This window comes from Pseudopipra pipra, chromosome Z (assembly GCF_036250125.1).
Source record: "Pseudopipra pipra isolate bDixPip1 chromosome Z, bDixPip1.hap1, whole genome shotgun sequence".
In the NCBI taxonomy this organism is placed as follows: domain Eukaryota; kingdom Metazoa; phylum Chordata; class Aves; order Passeriformes; family Pipridae; genus Pseudopipra; species Pseudopipra pipra.
The window spans coordinates 36256720-36279411 of record NC_087581.1 but is presented as its reverse complement, the minus strand read 5'-3'; positions in this window follow the sequence as shown (position 1 = coordinate 36279411).

The following is a 22692-nucleotide window of genomic DNA, read 5'->3' as shown; positions in this document are numbered from 1 at the left end:
TCTCCTATGAAGACAGGATGATAGAGATGGAATTGTTCAACCTGGAGAAGAGAAGGCTCCAGACAGACCCTATTGCAGCCTTTCAGTACTTAAAGGAACTTCTAAGAAAGATGGGGAGAGAATTTTTAGCAGGGTCTGTAGCAATATGACAGTGGATTTAAATTAAGAGAGGGTAAATTCAGACTAGATACCAGGAATAAGTTTTTTACAGTGAGGATGGTGAAACACTGGCACAGATTGCCAAGAGAGGTGGCTGCCTCATTACTGGAAACATTCAAGCTTGGGTTGGAAGGGGCTCTGAGCAATCTGACCTAGTTGGAGGTGTCCCTGCTTATTGCAGGGGGGTTTGACTAGATGATATTTAAAGTTCTATTCCAACCCAAACTGTTCTGTGATTCTATGATTCTGTGTGTTCATGGTAGGGCATTGCACATCCCTTCTTTGAGACACAACCATTTTACCTGTTTTTGCTTTACTCAAGTTTGATCCATTTTGTTCCCAGATATGGAAAGCAACCACGTCTATCTTACTTTATATCCAGAAAACAGAATGAAGAGTTGTCTCCAGAGAAAACGAAGTGCCAGTGTTTATTTTACTCTACTACAGAGACTGAGTTGTAATAGAAAGAAGGATCTTTTGGCACTGAAGTACTGCCTCCCTCTTTAACAAAGCATTTCTGGGAAAGTAGACAGGACTGCTGAAATATCTGCAAATCCCCACTGCAAAATAGTTCTCTTTCACATTTTTTTCTTTTTTTTTTCCCTCTAGTTTTTCTTTTTCTTCAAATACAAACATGGGATGTAAATCGAAAGAAAAAAAGCTATGTTTATTCCCTATATATGTCTTGTGGAAAGCACAGCATTCTGCACCCTGCATGTTGTTGGTTGCAGCATGCTGTGTACCTGGGTTCAAAGTGAACTTTGTACTTTTGTTCTCTTGCCAGTATTTTTGATCTATTCCAGAAGACTACTACATCCTTCTTTGCCACTGTATATTTCCAGCAGGCTGAATAAATTTAGCTTGGAAAAAAATATAATTTATTACTAGTACAGACGAAAAAGAAAAAGAGGCTTTAAAGAGAATTGTTCTAGGCTTACAGTTCTGAGGACACAAAAACAAGAAATAGGGGAACTCTTGTATTGGTTACAGTAAAGACAGTCTAAAACACACTCCTTCAGACCAACTTTTTGCAAACAAGAAATGTTGAAACTGACTGAAAACAGTGATCTCTTTTCTGCTCCATTTCTCTCTTTCCTTCCCAACCTGTACCCCTACGCCATTAATTCAGCTCAAAAATATTTTGCACAGGTGTTTATGAAACTGATACACTGGGAAAATTCCAACTCAGATTGATTCAGCACAAAGATCTAACCACCCTTCCATCAGCAGAGTGGGGTGGTCTAGATCCACAGTAAATGGCCACTTCAAGAAATTCTGCAGGCTTTCTCTAATCTCTAAAACCAGGCTCCTTAGCACTGGTGTGTAACAATGAATCCATTGCTAGTAATGAATTTCCTGTTATGAAAAATATTGGGTTGCTGAAGCAAGCAGGGTAAAAGTGTGAGTGACTGTCTTGCTTTATCTTTTCGCTGCTCTTTGCTTGGGAAACACAACTCGAATTGTCTTACCGTAAGCTAAGATGGTTTTATCAGTTGCCACTAGACACTTTTAAAATGGTTGAGGAGGTTTTAAGTCCCATCTATTTCAAAATGTTACTTTGCAAGGCTGCAAAAAAAATAAAGTTAAGAAACAAAGTTAGTTTGTATACCAAAGGTATTTATTTAACATTATAAATGCTAAATGTTGAATTATTTTTTGATGTAAAATAGAAAAATATTTGGGGAAATTGCTCTCTTGGCAAAGTTACATATATTCATTTGAAACAAAGGATCATTTAAAAGCAAAATAAAGGAATCTGTGGTGCATATAGTCATTGAGAGTCTTTGGCTGTAAATTCTCCTCCCTTTTCTGTGTGGAAGCACGTCTTTGCCTGCTGTTCATCAGCCTTGATTTTGATGGGATGATTTTTAGTCAGCTGTCTCTATCGTTTTGGCACAGACAAAAATCCCTTAAAAAATGTTACACTTCATCAAAGTGTATCATGAGACTTCACGGTCATTAGCTCAATGGTCTCTCTGATGTGCTACAATTGGCAGGGCCACAGACGGTGGGGGGTGTATTAGAAGAAAGCCAGTGTTTCATGTGGAAAGCTGGCAAGCCTCTCCAAGCTTCTGTCAACAACTCAGCGGTCTGATCCAATGCACTGAGTGCTGATTATGCTCTTGTTTCTCTAGGAAGTAAACAAGAAAATGAATTCCACCGCACAACACAGCCTCTTTGTATGTTTAAAATGGCGTGGCTGGAAGCCAGCCAGCCTTGTTGAAAGTTTGGCCATTTGTGTCATCAGGGCCCTAGTACTGATGGAGGCTTTGATTACAGCTTGGATCCAGCATGGAGACCTTTCATGGACAACCACTCAGCAAATAAAGGCATTGATAGGTTGTTGGGTCAATTTAGCCATAAGGGCACATAGCAAGGTCCTTTTGAAAAGACTAATGGATTAGCTACACAACCAGTCCCACTGTAGGGCCTTATTTCTCAAGTAACTTCATGACTGCTTTCCAGCTTGGCAGGAACTCTCTTCCTCTAAAGCTAGCTCCAGCGTGTTCTTGTTATCAATAGTGCAGCTCAAAGGATTAGACACAAAGAGCTTTACAATTTAATGAAAACAGCTGTTGAAACAACAATTAAGGCAAACAATAGTTTGCATGAAAAACTATTAATTATGCAAAGTTATGCTGAAAGTAGAATACTCTTTTATTCATAACCACCTAATGTGACTGACAGAAAGTTAGACACCTTCTCCACTGTTAATTTAAAGGTTTCAGCAAGTGGTGTTTCTTATAACAATATTCACAATTTTTTGCTTTGTTAACATTTGAGCAGCTAATAGTTTAGAGCCTGTGAATTCTCTGTGGTATGGCTGCAGCAGGAAGAAGTAAAACAGTAATCTAACAGCTAATATTTCATGTCAAGGCAGTGCTGAGCTCTATAATTTACAGCGCTACTTTATTACGAACAATGCCTCACGCAAGCAATACGCCATATCGCTATTTCAATGTATTCTTCCTTCTTCTACCCTGCCCCCTTCCACCATGTGCCTTTTTGGTGATGCCTTAAAGGCAAGCACTTCGTCAAATCACTGCTTCAGCAGTATCCCCCTTTTATTTTCAGTGAACTGCTAGCCCCCTGCCTCCTTGTCTCCCTTCTCACTGACTCTCAGAAATTCATTGCTTCTCTATTTGCAGTCTCCATCCTTGACTAGTAGTGCTGAGAATTGACTTACAGTCTTTTGAATACTGTATGTTCCACATCTTGCTTTCTTCCAGCACCTTGAACCATTGTACCAAGAAGTCCCATTTAAAATGTTATTAGCTTTGCAGATATAAACACTGCCTTATGCCTCCAACTACTGTTTATTTCAGGCTGCCAGTTAATTGGCATGCTCTAACACCCTTATTAAGCCAAGTTGAAAATATTGCTTTAGAATGCCTTGGGAATTTAACTAATTTCATGCTAGAACTTAATAAGTAGGATCTGACACTCTGTCATATCTTCAGTAATCCATTAGGGGACTGTAACTCCTTCCAGTGACTGGATGAAAGCTTTATTAGTCATGGGGTCTCTACTCTAAAGATGTCACCAGAATTTAGTACCATATCAGCACTAAAATGCAACTGACTTTCTGACTAAGTAGACTTTCAGTGATGTCTCAGAATGTAGTTTTGGATATCTACTTCAAAAGCGTTCTGCTAAACGGAATTATAATTCTATTCAAGCTTTTATTTTTGTTTCCTTGAGCAATTCTAATTTAGCAATAAATATATAGCAGTGACATAAAAAAAATAAAATAAAATAAAATAACCCATACTGGATCAGCTTCTCAAATGATGCACATAGAGTTGTGTCACAGTATGTTATTTAAGAATCTCACCCAACATTTCTGTCAATGTCCTGTAAATGTCCTTCTTAAGTCCAGTGTATAAACTTGCTTCCCTCCTCCACTTCATCTCCTAAATATGTTCCTTTTTCCCTTTTACCTCTTCAGTCTCATAAAGTAAGAGTTGCTTTATGGCTGAAGCTTAAAGATTGGATCTTCTGTTACCAGTGTGTTTCCAGCAGCCTGTGGAAGTTCATTAGCACATTTGCTGGCAATAATCCAGTTAATGCATATTTGTTCAAAATCTCAAAAATTATTTTATTTTGAGAAAATGCAAGATTGTTTTCCAGTGTAAAGTTAGACAGAAAACAAATGTCTGTACAGGAAGATGCAATTTATATTTTTCACTAGAGACTTCTAAACAGCATACAAAATTTGAAAGCAATTACACCAGTTATCCAGACATGATTTTTCAATCACTGTGAGTTGTTTGTTTTTTTGTAATTTTAAAACATTTCTTCAGCAGTTCTTATTCAGTGGTACTTCTCATAGCTGTCACACTGGCACAGCGCTCCCATCTCTTCATTAGTCATTCACCTCATGGAGCTTAATTGGACAAGGCTAGAGTGAATTTGACAAACATCACAGCAGCAGAAAAAGCAATCACTCTTTCAAGATGAAAATTTGTTTGATGTCTTACTGTGTAACTCATTTACTCTCCCTGGGCATCATGTGACCTGAATATTAACCAGCCATTGATTGGCTTCTCTCTGTGGACAGTCACGTGGGGAGAATACTAATGGGCTGAGACCCATAGCGGCAGTGGTAGGCAACCTTTGGATTGGCTGCCAGGTTAAAATAGGGAGATAAGTGGGTGCTTGATGAACACTTGACAGAACTTCACAGAAAATTAAGGCCCTAAAATAGCATGAGAAAGTCTTGTCAAATCAAGCATGATCATCATTGAATGCTTAAGGAATTCATCATCTGCATGAAATTGATACACTTCAGCACCAGCAGGCCCTACAGTCAGCAGGGACTCATCAGACTTTTATTTATATGTGTTCACCAAATCACATTAATTCTGAGAGCTAAAACATGCTAAGGATGAAGGTTATTTTCTGTTCAATCTAATTTATCTATGACAATAATCATCACCAATAATATGTCAAATTTGATGGCAGTCATTTTATGCATGCATGTTGATTTGGAAAATAGTGTTAGACCATCCCATAGTAATTAACAATTGCTAAAGGTCTGCAGGGCCTGAAGTCATCAACCTATCTAGATGGAAAATTGCACTTTATGGAAGGGATTTATAGATATGTATCCTTATCTAACTCTGAATATAAGTTATAACCTGCAAAAGATGTATGGTATTATTATGGTATTAGGGCTAATAATCCCTGAAGAAGGTGTGCCCTTCTCTCCAAATTACTTTGGGCCAAATTCTGCTACTCTAGAAATGGAAAGGAGTTGTACCATTGCTCCATAAGAATGAACAATCGATTCTTTGTCCTTTGTATTTTCCTTTTTTCTTCTTTTGTGGGTTAACTTTCTAAACATTTACCATCAGCTTCTAGCTTTTGGTACAGATTTAGCAAGGTTTTGCAAGTACTTACACATGAGTCTATTCATTGTACAAGCATTAACAACAGCAATTGCACTGTAATTACATGTATTATAACAATGCACATTCCATAACATCTGCCAGTGTTATTAATTTAATACATTCTGATCTTGCGGTGTTGGTGGGTGGGGGTTGTTGCTGTTGTTATTGGGCTTTGCTCTCATTTTTTTCTTTTAGATGAAAGAAAGATCAGAAATTGTATAGATTAACCCATGTAGAATCCCGCACTCTTAAGGAATCATTAAAGCAAAAACTGCTTCTGGTGAAATACTGTTAATAGGAGTTCTTTTTTTTTGCTTTGATAATACTTTTACAGTCTCTTGACTTATTAAGTATTACTGTATTGCAAAATACTTCATTTAAAACTGCCTGCTTAGTAATGAAGTTTATATCCTTTTTGGCTGTTTTTTTCTCACAGACGTACAAATACACACACAAAATCATGCTTTGGCTTACAGAATTACATTTTAAAAATAAGAGGAAAATAATCTATTGTTTCTTATTTTTCCTACTGTAATCTCTCATGATCCTGGTACTGCCTCTCTCTCTCTTTGGAGGGCCTCTTTATTGATTAAATGAATCTGCTCAAAAGGCTGGTTCCCAGGCTCTTTGATCTAATCCGATCTGATCTTATCTGATCACTTCAGCAGGACATTGGGGAATTAACAATAAGCAGCTTTACCACTAGTGTTTAATAACTCAACACAATCTCCTTATGGCTCCGAGCTGCTCATGTTCTCATCCAGTCAGCGGCTCGTGGTGTAACAGATTGGACATCCCTCTGAACCTGAGGAATTTTCATGCACTGTGAAACTAATCGCTTCAAGTTCCTTCATAAATCACACAAAGCAGATTTCAGCATCTTAACAAATTAAAAAAAAAAAAAAAGAAAAGAAAAAAGGAATGGGGGGAGGAATTCATCCACTGAGCTAAGGACTGGGAAGGGGCATGAGTAGGGGAGGAGGTATAATCTAAATTCTGTCATCTTATTTAAAGTGTTTCTCATCTGCTTAACTTTCACAAACATAAAATAATTCAGGCAGACTAAAGCTTTACAACCCTTCAAGCCCATATTGACCTTATTTTTTTCCCCTGTATGATAGAAAACATGTGATTGCTACAGCAGTTGTGTTATTTTGTCCCTGTAACAATCCTTGAATTTTCTGGTGGCATGAACTTAGGCAGGTAAGAATATAATTCAGGTGTTTAACAAGGCAATGTATTTAACATCCTATTGCAGGTACCTACTAACAGTGATTGGATGAGCAGATGGGATGCCTTGATACTGACAGGCTACTCTTTTTGAATTCAAGAACAGTAGCATATCCAGAATTGAAAAAGTGTGAGATTTGTTTAATCCTTAGATCTTTCCACGTCACAGTCATCCAGAGAAACTGAGTTTTATTTCTACTTTCCAAACCTCAGAAGGAGAATCACAGCCTTAATTGACATTTAGGCTCTGACTATCGTCTACAAACAATCAGATACCTGAGACCGTTCAGGAGGTAAGGAAAGAAATGGGGTGCTTCAACAGAGAACATCACCCTTGAGAAAAAGTTCACAGTGTTAGAGACAGGAACCAAGTATTTTAGGCCCATGAGGAAGGCCTTAAAAATCTTGCTTATAGCCAGTTCATGTGGCCAATGCCTTTGAGATTCCACTGAACAAGTATAACATTTATTCAACATCTTAAAATCAAGTTAGTTAAGTCTTTTTACATAGTTGTGAAGACTCCTAGGCAGTAAACAAAAAGTATTAACAATGCAAACACATATATCAAATTAAGTTCACCTGAAATATTTGTGAACCGGATTTTAACAAAGTTTTGTTAGAGTTTTAAGGAGACATGAAAGATATTTGATTACTGATTTTGCTGCCAACATATTTATCTAGTTAAGAAGCCTGACTTTACAATATCAATTGTAAATCTAGGTATTAAGTCAATGATTTCTTTGGAAAGCAGTTTACTAACAGAAAGTTCCTTGCTGGATTTTTTAACACTTGAGGTAACCCTGTGGTAAGGCTTGTAACTGAGAAAGGATGTCTAAGCAAGGTATCTCCTTTTGCTCAAATCTTAGATCAATGAGAAATTCTAAAATTATTGAAGCTGCAGTTCATTTTCATATAATATATTTGAAATCTGATTTTTAAATTCAAATACAGTTATGAACTTCAAATACAGTCCAATGATTGTCATACCACTCCCTCATAAAGACTATTGAAAGTATCTCCATAAAGGATTTAAGGTCAATAGCAAATTCTTCTATCTAGAGTTCAATTCAGAAGCATTAAGAAAGTCTTGAAGGCTATGTATATATTGTTGAATTCCTCTGAATTTTTAAAATTATGGCAATATGGCCAAATTTCCTATAAATGTAGTCTTCTTCCATACATATGGAATTGCTTTCTGATTACGAACAACGCTTTTTATCTGGTTCATGTCAAGGAGCTACCACGTAAGGCGCGTTTAACTGCTCTTTCTTGCTCAGTAGCAATCACCAGCCACCAGAGACATCTTTACTCTGTATTTACTTCACTTTTATATTAAGCAGTGATGATGGCAAAGTCATGGACAACTTTGCTGAGAGTTATGATGTGTTGATCATTTGAAAACCAATCACAGTAATTAAAAAATATTGTGAGCTCATCATGGATAATTTCTGGAAACCAGCCCAAGGAAGAAACAAAACACAGCATACCTTCTTAAATTAATTTAGACAGAGATATTTTCCTAGCAATGAAGCAATATTTATAGAATTGATATACTATGCAGATACTCCAAAAAGGGCATGAATTCTGCTGCTGTTGTGCTTGGAGTTCACTGGGGTTTAATGTTGATTTATACCATTTACACCGAAAAAATTTCCAGAAATGTTGTTTCATTTGGCAACTGCATTTTTCAAAAGCCAGCAAATTAACGGGGCTGACTTGCATATGTGGACATATAAAAACTCCTTTCACTGCCTCTCACATCCAAATAACCACAAAAAAGCCATCAAACTTGAAAAGTAATTCTGGAAAATATTGTTTATGACTGACAGTTTGAGGCTGTCATGACACCAGCTTAGCATTTTCCAACAAAACAGTTTTTTCAGAAGATTTATTTGATTAAAGTTTTATTGTGTCACAGGAGGCACAAAAGTTCATTTTTATGAACTTTTGTGTTCACCATTTTTATGAACTTTTGATGTAATAGACAGCATCCTCTGGAAAGCTATTTCTTCTCCTGCCATCACACCTGTGGAGGTTCTTTAAAACTTAATGCTAAATGAGTTTGCACAGCATACCTGTTGCACCATTTGCCCCTAAGGCACTGGACTATAGTTCTATAGACAGCTTGATTTGTGAATCTCTCAGTATCGTGAAACCAGAGTCTGGAAGCCTTAGAAAACCTAGCAGCTCAGAAGGAACCTTGGAGAACTCAATAATAATGGCTTGAACTGTTGCTCACATGACTTCCATCCTTCCTTGTAGAACTGAATACTAAATTTCTACTGCTTTCATGTTTCCTACACCAAATATTTTGATTAATTCAGCAGCATAATTTTTATGGGTTATTTACTCACCGATGTTTTGTTTCTTTTTTTTTTTTTAACATCTATTTTACGTTCTAGAAATTGAACTCCATGTGGTTGTTTTGGGATTTAGCTTTTATTTTTCAAAAAATTCTAGAGACAGAAATGCTGATTTTTAACACCATGTTCGTAGTTGTTTGATTCAGTGTGACTGCGTTGTTAAATCATTTTGATGTCTTTCAGAAACATAGAAATCAGATCTTCTTTGGTATTCCCATGAAGGCCAGTAATGGGAATGGATGCTTGCCTGTAGCTGATTTCCCTCTTGGTTTACTACAAATGGGATGAAGGAAGATCAGAATTTTACCTTAGTGTGAGAGCCAAATGTTATTTGAAACATTACACTTTGAAATTATACTAGGGTTAAAGACATCAGTCTGTGGGGAAATCTGCCCTATAAAGCATACTTAGCTGCACAAGCTGACATAAAGATAAAAAACACACTCCACCCGTAAAGCTGGTTTATCAGAGAATATGGAGACAGGAGAAATGTTTAGACCTTTATATTTATGTTCATCACACAGTCTCACTGTATCTAAGAGAAATATGCCAGGAGAAAGACCATGACTGTCAGCCAGTACGTCTGAAACAAAGCAAGTTTAAAGCCTATTAGTCATTATGAAATTACTTATAAAATGACTTATGAAATGGTCATTGTATGAAGTAGTACAAGAATAAGAAAAAAATCTAAAGGCCTTCACAATTTTTACCATTTTTTATTCCTACGACCACCAAGTGTTTTGATTGCATTAACAAAACAAACATTTATATGGGTACAGTAAAAATAAATAGAACCCTACCAAAACAAAAGACTGTATTTTGTATATAAGACAAAGGATAAGAGAAAACCACAAATGGCAGATATCAGCTGAAGACAACTAAGATAACTAAGGATTAAAAAGGTATAAAAAATAAGTGCAGAAGTGTTAGGTCCTTTATCCAGCTATACTGACTTCATCCAGAAGCTTTCTGTCCTTCATCTATGGCTGCACATCAGAGTATTACAATGGGTAGGACAAATCATGAACTGCAAAGTATGAAGCAGTGACGTGCAGTGAGCGATATTATAGCTGGAATTGTATTGATGCAGTGTCGTCACTTCCTTGCAGCACAGTCTGTGGCTATGCAAGTTATCTTGCAATATATCACATTGTGCTATGTTGGCACCACGCATCTTCGATGGTACAAGTTCTCCTTACATGCCTTGTTATTTAAGGATTGCAAGATTCCAGAGACTTTTTGCCCGAAAAGTTCAAAAATAGTACTTATTTTTTCTGTTTTTTTCTCTATACCTTACTTATTCACACTTCAATCACTGAAATTTAGAGACTTCTTATGAACTCACCACTATGTCTGAACTGCATCCTTATCACAACTTCAACATAAAAATTACAAGGCAGGGCATCTGATTCCTCCTCTTTCCTATAAGCCTCCATATGAAAGTAGTATGGTATAAAATCCAACAATATTTCATGTTTGGAAATACATACACACATATATATGTATATATATACACATTATAAAAATACATTTTTATGTTAGGCTATATTTTCATTTTTATTAACCATACTTCTGCTATATTTTGCTAACTATAAGTGCTGCTGAAGTCAATGAGCTCCAATGTTCTCAATGGGCGGGAATCATGGTGCTTGGGTGCTAGTCTGTTCAATTACCTAAGTAAATTCCTTGGGAACCACAGGCCAGATATTTCTGAAGGTGTCTAGATGCCTAAAAATATGGTAAAAATAATCATATCCTACAAGGATCCTTGTGAGAGTGGTCTGTCCAACATGTCTACAGATAGGCTCGTTTCCTATGTTTTCCTTATAGTGAGCACAGAGAGGTAACGGTAGGTTGTCATTCTTCCTTATGGCATTTTTTTGCAATAATTTATATGAATCATGTTTCAGAAGTGCCAGATTCACTCCATTGACCCTCAGAGATTCCTAGCTAAGACACAGACGCTCCTGCTGTAAGCCATCTAGGTGAAATGTGTTTCACTCTTAGTGCTTGCTTGCATCTCTTGATACAAAAAAAAAAATCTACAAATCATCCCACTGTGCTTACACACTTTCAAATTTTGAGTCTTCATGCACCTGGTAAAAATTGTTGCTACCCTCCAGTGTCCCCAAGTAGATTACTATCTGAATCAGTGATATTCAAGGTTTAAAAAGTATTACAGCAACATGTAAACACATTCTTGACATCAAATACTGCAAAAAGCCTTCTTTCCTAGCAGGCTGTAATGTAATAAAAAGGCATATGTAAAAGGGCATACTGTGTTATTAAAAAATATATTTCCTAAATGAAAACCACAAATTGGAAAAGAAGGCTTTAAAATAAAACTTCATCACATTTTGTCTGGTTTTGAAACATGGTCAGACTAAACCATTAAGTGTGGATCTTGTTACACAAAGTCTGCAGAATTTAACCACTAAGCCAGTACACCAAGACTGGCATGCCAAACAAAACATATCAGGACTAGTTATGGTCAATAAAATCTCTAAATGAAATGAATGTTCTTCATGTTTAGAACACTTCCTGAGGTCAGGGAAAATACTTTTTTTTTCCTTAGATATGAGGAAGTTTTCTGGTGTCAATCTATTAACTGAAAAAAACAGAGTCACAATTCAAGATAGAAAAAAAAAGGTAATCCTTTATCCATATTAGTATATTTTTAATGAGTAAATTTGCATCAGTCAAATTTGTGTTTAAGGCTTATCATTGTGGGCCCAGAATCTCCTTCATTTCTGATGAAACTTGGAGGCAGGTACGAGCAGTATGACTAAACAGTTCATATGAATATACGTATACATGCTTGTGTGTGTAATATTTGGGGAGAAGCCATATAGCCTCACATTTGAGAAAGGAGTCAGGTAATCTTCACGTGTCATGACTTCTCAAAAATCAGGAGAGGTAAAGAAATACTGCTAATTAATTTTTCCTGAAGTATACTTGTACATTTAGTGGCTCATATAGTCCTAGACAACTAGAAATGCAGCAGAAACTCTTGGACCTGTTGTTATCCCACTTTTGTATGTGGAGGACAAACAATTCAAATTACTTTCAGTAGGAACTATTACTTGTACATCTTTCTGCAAATTTCCGTCACATTGTATGAGGTGGTATTGTGATCTAATTTGTCATCTGGTCATAACTTTACTACCTCTTGACACCATATTCTAAACTTTAAATGACTGCAATATTTCTTTTGATTCCTGAGTGAAGGGAATTATGTGTAAATCAGTCCTCTAAGGAATCCATAGATACCGCAGGTTTTTAAAATCCAGTTCTTGTCCCATTATTCCAATGCAATAAGTTCCCTGCTGTTACTTTAAATGTTGTAAATAATTTTGGTTCTTTTATAGTAATTGGAAACTTATGCAATTTTGTGGCTTAATACTGCATATGTAAATATAGGTTAATTGAAATTGCCAACTAATGAATGTAATATAATATTCATAAACCCAGGATATTTCATAGAAATATTTGGTCACATATGAGACATCTGAATTAAGTTTTTCTTTTAATTAAATAAAAAATAAAAGCACCTTCATTTTACTGAATTGAGCTTAAAATGTCATACTAGACATTGGAAAAGTGAATGAATTCACACAGCAAGATTAAGCCAACTATGAATATCAGAAGATGCATAATCATATTGCTCTTCTTCAATCTTATTAACAATTTATACTATAAAAAATTATCTCTGTATAAAAGTACAAGAAACTTCAGTGATTGGTAGTTAGTGGGAAAACAAAATCATATTTTTATGTCAATGTTCCTAAGTATGTCTCTGTTTCAGTGATTATCTGGTGCATTGAAAATTATGTCCTCAGCTTGCTTATGGTATATTGCTGCTCACAGCTTCTAAAAGGCAGCAGGTGTGAATGGGACAAGTAAATATGCTAGTCAAAGTAAGAATTATTTAAAAATCAGAACATAACCTCATGAAAATGTAAGCCCGCTGCACCCTTTTGTACACTGTGTGTTTAGTAAAAAACATTGTTTCATGGCAACTATCAGGCAGCTTTGTCAATAACCCAAAAAAAGCCGCTAACGCTCTAAACAGTAAATGTGCACTAATGCTTCAGTCGGCCTTTCCACCTCTGCCTGCAAGCTGTGTCGTGGGTAACTCCTGGTGTCCTTCTTCGCACTGACAGCCCCAAGTGACAGAGCTCCGTTAGAATTTCCGCAAAAGTACCAGCTGAAATACCTGATTAATAAGACGTTAACGAGCCTGCTGAAATCGTGAAGAGCCTGCTGAAATTGTGAATGGTCAGGGAATAAAAATAAACAAACAAACAAAAGTATAAAGTGGAGCCATACTGAGTGCTAGTTCTAAAGCTGAATGACAGCTGTGACATAGCTTCATGCATTGTTCCCCTACTGTTTCTCACGCAAAAGTAGCCTCCTAATATATTGAAGGGTGATAGAGACCCTACAGTATTAATGTAATTATGAAAAAAAATAAAAATACTTGGCACTGATCTTGAAAGCACAGACATCTGTGAATCAAGAGCCCACGGTTTTATACAGTATTTGATGGGTAGGTACTTTTAGTGAATCATCTTTGATGTCTGCGCTGGGAGGTGAAACATGGCTGGCTGTGAGTTTGCAATGGCACAACGCTTCTGGTCATACACCCACTGGTGTTTCTTCCCCATAGCCATCAACAAAGTGGTGAAGAACTTGTATATGATTTCTCTTTTCTCTGAGACCCTTTCTATAACTGAATTCTCTGAATTGGAAGTGTTTCTGGCTGTCATAAAATCACATAAAAAAAATTAGACTCACACGTGTACTGACATGAGGGTTGTGTCTGTGTACACAGACTGTTTTCATGTCCTTCTTCCCAAATAGCCTGACTTTTTTTCTTAATGCACATGTCTTTGAGATGTTAGCAATCTGCCAAGAGCTGAAGACTTCAGCTGAAGAGCTGAAAGAAACTTTGCTTAGCAAATTAGTCAGTATGTGTTTCCACTACGTATGCTATTGGCTTATTTAGGTTTAATTAACAACTGTTTATGTCTGTTGTAGGGGACAATGGCTATCTAGAGAAGTCTTTTTTATTGGCAACATATGGTATTCTGGTGAATGATTGTCAGAGTAGCTATAAAGAAGCATTTTAAAGAACTTTTCAGTTCAGACTTTTGGAATACTAAAAATGTTTTTCCGATGTCTGCACAGTTCTTGTTTCTTTGAAGATAGACTTTGTGCTTCTTCCAGCACATTGTTATAAGGAGATGGGAGGTGGGAAGATACTGTCATAGTATTAAACGATTTAAGCAACAACTTGCATATAAAACAGAGGTGTCTGAAAGCATTAGTAATAGTATTATTTTAACAAATTACTAGAATTCCTTCTTTGTATCCTAACAAAATTATGTATAGCCTAGACTTGACAGTGATAACCAAAGAAAGAATGGATCTCCATTTCAAATGGCACAGGAATTTAGCATAAACTTTGAGTAACTTGTAAAGTAGGACACAATTGGAAACGTATACTGCTCATAGACTCTATACAACCACAGATACTAACACTAGTTAAAAAGATTTGCCTCTAAAATTTATCTAATTTTAAAAAATAGGCATATCCCACGTCATAAAAGACAGTGGTCCAAGCAAACACAGATTTTGTAATATAATGCTTTTTAATTGGATTGGCCACTAAAAACAGCAAATTCAGGACAATAGTTTGCCATTAAAGTTGATCTGATCTAAGATAGATGCTGACTGCATTTTTGTCTGGATTTTAACTAAGAGTTCACTGGCATTTTAACTGCCTCTGAATAAAAATCTTTATTCTTTCATGGAATTATCTTGAATTTTGCTAGAAACAATGGTGGTGGGCAGTCTTCATTGAATTCTTGCTGTCAAGCCTACACTTGCAAACCAGCAATGGAAAAAAGAGTCACACCAGTTCTGGCACCCCTGTGGCATTAAGTGGCATGCAAACTGAATTTACAGGCTTCTGAAGATGTTGTCTTATAAATGGAAATAACTAGAAGCAAATTTTAATTCTGACTGAGTCTTCTCACCATCAACCCTAACTCTAATGTTACTGAGGGGACTCAACACCGTGCCCTTCCTCACCCCTCACAGAAAGAATGATAACTCTCTTGTCCATAGGCAGCTTTTGCATCTCCTCTCCCTAGGCTGGCAAAGTATATGGTCTCTCTCAGTGGCTCTCAAGCACAGGTAGATTTTTGCATGTAGTCCATAACAACACAGCTAAATTTACTTGCCTCACTTTTGACAAACTTCTGCAACTTTCAGACTAGCCATACCTAAGGGGCCAGCAAATTTCCCTCTTAAGCATTAAAACTTCTATATATCCTGTTTCCCTAAGGACATATTGACAGTTCTCTACCACAGCAGAAGGTATCACGCTTTTGAGTTTACTCTTAAGAGATTTATAGAGAATCTGAAGTTCACACTTCTTACAATGAAAAACTCTTCTAGCTTGTTTCATGCTATTTCAGCTTGAAACTCTATCACCAAGGCTATTCTCACCTCTAATTTGAATGTGATTTAATGTGATGATGTCACATTGAAATTGTATCTTCAGATTATATTTTACTATTGGTTCAGTCTCTTAAAAGGGGACTTTTTTATTTGTCCCCTTGAATAGTTTTTTCAGAGTTGCTCTTTGACTTTGCTTCACAAATACATGATGTTGCAGTTTATCTTTCCTAGAAATAAAGAAAAACTCTTCCAGAGGTTTTAAAATAGAAAAATCTTTTCTCTTCATTGACGCACTGCCATTTTAGACATAAAATTATCCAAGTGGCATAAACACTTATTTGAATTTAAGAAAGTACATACCTGCAAAGATAGTTTTTGGATGCGAGAGGAATGAGAATGATTACTGCCGTTTTTTCAGGTTAGCAGTCAGATTCACTTCCCAGCTGTACCCATACGGTTGCCTATAAATTTTTAATCTCCAATCAGTATTGGTGTTCCCACATGTTTTCTACTTAGCTGCATCAGGTAGCTTCCACACATAAAGAGCAGCTTGTAGCTGTGGAGTTTAATAAAGCTTCTGGAGTACAAAATAATAACAAACATAATTAATACTTAAGATAACCAGCAAGTATCCCCAGTAGGCAATTAATAAATACAAATTCTGTGGGTGAAAACAGAGCTATATTCTTAAGCTGTAAACTCTTTCATTTTGCAGAACATAGCACATAAAATTCTAGAGTAGACGAAACTAGTACTAGGGTCTACTTTAAAGAGAACAGTTTTTTTCTGCCCCCTCTTTATATTCTTTCCCTTATTTACAAATAATCCCACTAAAATTAGAGCAGCTATTTATAATTAATATTTTCATTCAACACAAGGCAGAGTAACAAAACTGACTCAGCATACAGTCTACCATACTGTTATGCCACTTATGCCAAGAGCTAAACATGATCAAATACTGAAATGTACTTGTAAGTGACTGTCCTTGTTCTGGCCAAGACAGGGTTAATTTTTACAGTAGCCAGGAGTTGGCCAGGATGGAGGTTATTCTATACCTCATGTCATTGCCAGGGGCAAGAGGAAAGGGGGTCCCTTCCAGTAAGCCAGTAAGCCTGGTGGATGGCGAGCAGGAGTAGCCCCAGTTCCAAGCAGTTACATGTGAATTGTTTGCCTATCTTGTACACTTTGTTATTGACAGTGTAGCTGATACTGAGTTTTTTTCTTAGCTCATTCCTCTTTCCAGTAAATTGTTCCTACCTCAACCTATGATCTTCAACTTTTGTGCCTCCCATTCTTCTATCCAGCCACTCACAAGAGGAAGAGGAGAAAGGAGGGAGGGATGGGGGGGAACGAACGATCCATGAGTGGTTTCAGTGGGAATGCTAAAGTGGAGAATACCATTCCTAAACAACAACAGCCACAAATAAAATATATCAGTTTTAAGGTACTACATGGTTCACGCCTGTGGCAATAGACAAATATACCACCAGTTTAAAGATTGCTGATTCAAATGTAGAATGTCATGGGATCAAAAGTCCTATATGATTACTTCTGTGAAAGTATTTTATCAGTATATCATTTATAAAGAAATGTCACAAATCCTCTAAATCATTGATATTTAGCCAAGATTGGATGAAAACAGATGGCATTTCAGCTTCCTGTTCTGAGAACATAATATAAAATTCTTGGAGCGGGTAAAAGTTCACAAAACTAATTTTTATAATGCTGGCAATAATATGGTTTCAAGAGGAAAAGGAGGAACTATTTTCAACTAACTAAAATGATATTACTTCAATGCAGTATGTAGGACAGAGTTATTTAAAAACTGTCATAGTCTGTCAGTAGTTCGCTTGAAGTTTACATATTCAGGGCAAATGCAGCCCTAATACAACCCCAAAGAAGTCAGTGATGTTACACCTCTTATCCCAGATTTGACTTCAGTACGTACTTCCTTGTTTTAACAAGCAGACTTGTTGCTTGATTCATACTATAGTAAAGAAAAATATAAACTAGCAGATCAAGAAAGTTGAATGACATTTTTTGAAGGAGAGTATTTCCATTGTTATCTTTGTAATTGGGTCTCCACAGTTATTGTTAGTGAAATACTGGAAGATGTGAGGCACTAATTTGTACCTAGAAAGTGTGGACCTTAGACAGAATTCCTCATCAAAGTTCTATGAAGAGGTTTATAACAAAACACATTTTCAAAATAAAAGTTTACTAATAATGTGGTATACAGGAACAGCTCACCAGCTCTGATACAGGAGTTCATTTGTTGGTCAGATCTTATGCTAACTAGAAAAGTCCTGTGAAATACATTCTTATTTGTGGAAGGGTAAGATACATCTTTTGAGAAATACTGCTGTGGCTATGAAATAGTATTTCATCAAAAGATGTAGAAATACTAATAGAGGTTGAAATGTAGCTAAGATTTTTTTTAATCCAAGGAAAGCAAGGTAGAATGAAATATGAATAAAAATTATACTTGAAAGCAGCAATATAGTAACATTAAAGTGGAAATCCTGTTGGTCCAAAAAAGTAACGAAGCTCCAAGTCAGGATTTTCACTGTAAGCATGATGGTGTCCCTCATCACTTCTGAAGTTTGTGACTGTTTTAATTAGTTATAATTGCCTAATATACACACTGAGTGAAGTCTTATAACTTAATGGTTGGCCTTTTAGGTATGCCAGAGCAAAGAAGGAAAAAATAAAGTATCCTCACATGAGAATAGGTTTGAATTCTTCAGGATGAACCATTTCCCTAGAGAGTACTCTGATTACTGGTTGTAGTGGTTTGAACCAGGTTTTCCCCCAGAAGCTAAGAAAATGGTAAAACCCCAGAGGGTGGTAACCCCTGGAAGTTTTGAAGTTTTGTCCAATCTGCGCTCCTGCAAAATGTAAACATACCACAAGCAAACGGAAGAGAAGGTTAGCTGTAGTTGGGTGGTAGAAGTGGTAGCCATGTTCTGACACCACGGGGAAAGGGGCTCTGAGCCCCTTGGGGCTTTGGCCCCCGGCCCCCGGCTGGGGGGACTGCAGAGACTTGGAACAGTGATAGACTGAGCTAAGTGTCTGTAGTTAAGCTGGGAGATGTTTTCTCCACCGTGAACAGCGGAGAAAAAGCATAAGCAGAGACGCAGCGTTCAGAGGCTATGGCTAAAAGCCAACTGATAAGACCTGAACCAGAGAAGCAGCAGAAACAGCATGCAGCACCATGGAGAGGACTCCTGGAAGGAGAGCCAAGAAAAGAGAGTCAGCAGCAGAGCTACAGAGTTTTTTGGGGTAAGAACTGAACCAGACCCCCCAAACTCCTTGGAGACCCCTCACGTCCTAGAAGGGAGGAGTGAACTGCGACATGCACTGCAGAGAGGAGCTGAGAAGCTCAGAGCATCCTGGGAAGCAGGACTGGGACGGAGAGGAATGCAGAGGGGGGTGACCTTGGCCTTCCCTCCCCCCGCCACTGCTGCCAAGGTGGTAGCCTGAGACAGAGCACAGGAGCTCTGGTAGAACTCTTGAGGGAAAGGCCTTTAATTGAATGCTGCCCAAGATGTTCTGACTCAGGGGTGAATCCCCCTGAGGAAGGGACTTTCACAAAGATGCCCCTGCACTTTGTGATATGCCTGTGGTGAAGCAAGTTTTGTCCCTGCTGGCAGTCCACAGGTGAGGTCTTCGCTTGGAGTCAAAGGAGAGCCAAGAGGAGTGAAAGGAGACCCCCTTGTGTCTTGAAAGACCCTCGTTTGGAGACGATGGGCCGAGGGGCTTGGAGACCCCCTTGTGTGTATTGAAAAGAAATCCAGCTATCAGCTGCTGCATTGTGAAGAGGACAGATGACTGCTGCCTTAGAAACATTGGTGCTCTGAAGAAGGGATCTGTCCTTCTTCCCTCCTGGACTTCTATTTGGAGGGGATAAGAGATCTGATCCATTGTAAATACTTATGTCATGGTAGGGATAGTTGAGATCATGTGTATAATGTATTAGAATATTTATTTGTACAGTCATTGTAATATATTCCCTTTTCCCCATTCTGAGTCTGGTGTTTTGTCTGGAAAAAACCCATCTCACATTGAATTGAGATGTGACAGGGGGCTAGGACTAGGGAATTTAGATTTTGGGGCTATCTCAAACCATGACACTGGTGCACAATTGAAATGGTGATATGCTGGAAAGAAAAGGGAATGAAATTCCACTCTCTCTTTCCCCTCTATTCCTTTAATACACTTAAGACACACTGGCTTTCCCAGATGTCTAAGGAAAAGGTTAATGTCCTGGGTTTAGGTGCTCCTTGTTAGAAATACACCCCACCATCCCATGCCTCAGCAGTGGACTGAGACAGAAATTAAGACATCAACTGTCCTGAAATTTCTCTATATCTTAGTTCACACAGCTCTATTTTGTCTCTAGGGGTCTCCATGGACCTCACCCTTCACATATGTTATACTGAGTCTGAATGCATAACACAAAACTGCACATTCACCATGGAGTATGAGGGACAAGTGTCTACAAACAAGGGTTGTCAAAAGTCCTAAATCCCCACACAAACCACGGTTTGGCTAAGACCCTGACAATATCCCTACCCAATTCAGAAAAAGATCAGACTGCACTATGGGTAAGGCATCAGTTTCACTTGAAATGGAAGAAAGTGTAACTAAAAAATATTGGAACAATTTTTAAACTCAGAAGGCTCTTTAAATCATCCTACTTCCTACATTCTTCAACATCCCTGTAATTGTGGCCTTCATCTTAACATCAAGCACTACATTGCACAGAGCAAAGATTAGCCTTGTCACAGTGAAAAATAACCATCTGGCAGTCCTAGTACAGTGTAACAGAGTATTACTTAGAAAAGAAACAGTGCTTTTTAATTATGGACAATTAGTCTCATATGTAATACCGTTACTGTGTTTAAAAGTAACTGTAATTGTTGTCACTTTCCCTAGGAGAATCAATAACATTTTTCTATAAGAAAGTGGGTGATGACAAAATTGGAGGCATGCATACAATGACATTTAAATTCTGTCTGTCTGTTCAAAAGTCTCCATGCCTGCAGAAAATTGTAAAAAATATCTAGTATCTGCCAAAAATTTATTCCCAGGTGTCAACTTTCTGAATTAGAGCAGTATTTCCACTTACCACTCCTCTTCTGAACATGTCATGCAACGAGAAAAGCACTGTTGCTTGCATGACCCTGATAGGCTGACATACAAACAGAAATGAAAATTATGATGTTCAGTCTCCTGTTTATTCCCAGAATGCCCTTATAATGATACTATTCAGACTGAGTATTTACCATTGAAAGTAGGAGTTTGCTCTGTGTGTCTTCCATGAGACTACCCTCACATTTTCTCTAACCTTGCCTTGGATGGGTGCACCCTTTGCTGAGTGAAAACGTCTAGATGGCGAGGCCCAGATAGTCATGGTGAATGGACTTACATTCAGCTGGCAGTTGGTCACCAGTGGGAGTTCTCAGGGCTCGGTGTTGGGGCAGTCCTGTTTAATATTTTTATTGATGACCTGAACAAGGGGGTCGAGGGCACCCTCAGTCAGTTTGCAGACAACACCAAGCGGAATGAGGATCTACTGGAGGGTCAGAAGGCTCTGCAGACAGATCTGGACAAGCTGGATTGATAGGCCAAAGCCAGCTGTATGAAGTTCAACAAGACAAAGTGCTTGGTCCTTCACTTTGGTCACAACAATCCCATGCAGCACTACAAGCTTGGGGCAGAGTGGCTTAATAGCTGCCCAGCAGAAAAGAAGTCACCATCCTTGGAAGTGTTCAAGAAACAACTGGATGTGGCAGTTAGTGCTGTGGCTTAGTTGACATGGTGTTTGGTCAAAGGCTGACCTGCTGATCTTGGGTGTCTTTTCCAACCTTAATGATTCCATCATTCTGTGACTTGGTCTGACTCAGACCACAATATATGCCAGCGCCTCTGTACTGGTTTAAAGGTAAACCAGCAGGGGAAATGAACTCAACTCAAAAGAGAGACTATAAGTCAGAACAACAATTTAATGAAATAATACAATAAGTACAATTATACAGACAAACAATTGGTTTTAACCCACAAAACCCAAATATATAACCCAGCACCTTGGGGCATGAACAGAGTGGTGTTCTTTGGGCCCCCTGAGTCCAAAGGAAAAAAAGTGAGGGGAAAAACCTGTTGCTGAGAGTGCTGTTGCAGTCTGGTCAAGAGTGGTGATTGCAGTCTGGTCAAAAGCGGTGATTGCATTTCAGCTGAGGGTGGTGGTCTCAGTCTGGTTGAGAGCGGTGAGCTGCAGTCTTCCTCTGGATCCCCCGAGTAGTAAAAAGGTTCCAAAACTCCAAGTTTATATATTCTTCAGTTCAGGTAGGAATGCTCAGTCCTCCCCTCAGAGCGGGGAATTCCATGAAAGGGTATGAGGATGCTCAGTCCTTCCCTCAGAGCGGGGAATTCCATAAAAGGGTATGAGGACAGGAACATCTTCCTATCTTGCAGGCCTCTACTGCTAACAATTTCTGGGAAATGGCATGGAAGGCTATAGAATACACAGTTTTGGGTTACACCCATACCATGATGAACTGGTCTCAGCTGTCCTAACTAGGACAACCTCCTTAAGGAGACTTAGAAGTGTTTGTGCAGAGGGGGCAGGCAGATCCCAAAGGTGAAGTGTGTAGGCAGGCTGCAAAAAGTTGAAATACAAAAGGAAAATTTCAGGTCCATCAGGAAATTAAAAAGTACTGGAGAAATTTCTCATACTTCTGAGGAATATCTATGAGCAGTGTAAAGTCACAGAGCCTGTGCTCTGGCACATGGCTGGCAGAAAAACAGCCTTGGTTTCTTGGGGTAGATCTGTAAGGTTGGAACTACTGATCAAGGTGATTGAGTACTGTCTCATTCAGTTCACAGATGACATCAAGGTGGGCAGGAGTGCTGAGGAAGAAGGAAGGAAGGCTCTAGGACAGAATGGATCAATGGGCTGAGGCCAATGATATGAGGTTCTTGGTTTGTATTAGACATAGTGTGGCCAGCAGGTTTAGGGAAGGGATCGTCCCCATTCATTTGGCACTGGTGAGGTCACACCTTGAGTCCTGTTTCAG